This window comes from Cebus imitator, unplaced genomic scaffold (assembly GCF_001604975.1).
Source record: "Cebus imitator isolate Cc_AM_T3 unplaced genomic scaffold, Cebus_imitator-1.0 Scaffold18, whole genome shotgun sequence".
NCBI lineage: Eukaryota > Metazoa > Chordata > Mammalia > Primates > Cebidae > Cebus > Cebus imitator.
In genome coordinates, this window is record NW_016107333.1 from 19,511,250 (window position 1) to 19,512,782 (window position 1,533).

Below are 1,533 nucleotides of genomic sequence, written 5' to 3' on the forward strand. Positions count from 1 at the left end.
GAGGGAAGTTAGGGTACCTGTTAGCACATTCAAATTACACTGATTATAAAAACGAGAGCCTCTGGGCAGATGAATTAGAAAAACAAGGGCTTCTCTAGGCTTGGTGGGTGGTAGAATCTTTGTGTGAAATAAAAGCATTGTTCCCTTTTCACTGGGTGCTTCAGCCACACAAGCTAAGAGAGGAGTCAATTTCAGCCTTTCTTCCCCCAGCCCCTCTCTCTTGTGTAAGGCATAACCTGAATGTGGCAGCCCAGGCCTGAGTATTTTCCTAGGTTTGCCATCTCACTTCAAAGTGCCAACTGCTATGTTTTCATCCCCACTGGAGTGCCTGCTCATGTGGAAACATTATTTGGGGGTGTAGCAAAAACTTAGCATTTTCTGTTAAATTTCTTAAATGAGTCAATGCAAGTAAAGAATTAATGCCAGGTGCAATGGCTCACACCTGTAATCCCAGCACTTTGGGAGCCAAGGCACGGGGATCACCTGAGGTCAGGTGTTCGAGACCAGTCTGGCCAACATGGCAAAACCACGACTGGCTAAAAATACAAAAATTAGCCAGTTGTGGTGGTGCATGCCTGTAATCCCCAGCTACTCAGGAGGCTGAGGCAGGAGAATCACTTGAACTCAGGAGGCAGAGGTTGCATTGAGCTGAGGTTGTGCCACTGCACTCCAGCCTGGGCAACAGAATAAGACTCTGTCTCAAAAATAAAACAAGAGCAACAACAAAAAGAGTATACTTGAGTTAGTGGCCCATTCTCCATCAAAATTAGCTCCCTTTTAGTGAAGATCCCCCCTGTCTTAGTCCACTCAAGCTCTAGTGACAGTAGATCATAAATTGGGTGCTTAGAAACAGCAGAAACTTATTTCTCATAGTTCTAGAGGCTGGGAAGTTCAAATCAAGATCTGGCAGATTCAGTGTCTAGTGAAAGCCTACTTCCTGATTCACAGGTGGCACCATCTGCTGTAACTCACATGTTGGAAAGGACAAGGGAACTCTTTCAGGTCTCTTTTATGAGGGCACTAATCCCATCCTCATGACTTCATCACCTCCCAAAGGACTCACCACCATCACCTTGGGGGTTAAGATTTCAAAATGCGAATTTTGGGGGGACACAAACATTCAGACCATAGCATCCTCCTTTGGGGTTTCTTCCCAGTGGAAGTTCTTGTTAGGATAAAGTTTTCTGTCGGGTTTTTGTTTGTTTTAATACCTGGAGAGCAAAAGTGAGGGTCCAGGAACCAGTTCTGGTCTTTTTATGTTTTTCAAAGGAGTGGTCCTACAGGACTTTGCTAAGCAGGCAGAAATATGCATCTTAGGTAAGACTACAATCACTGTACATAGCGTATTTGTTGTATGGAGTAGGGGTAGAGTAATAGCCTGTTAAAGTCAGTTTTTAAAATAAGCAATGTCTATACATGTATTTGCATCTATTATTGTCTTTGATTTCTTTTCCACAAGACTGTGAATTCTTTATGCATGAGGATCTTGAGTTCACACTTGCATTTCTTTTTTTTTTTTTTTTTTTTTTTTTT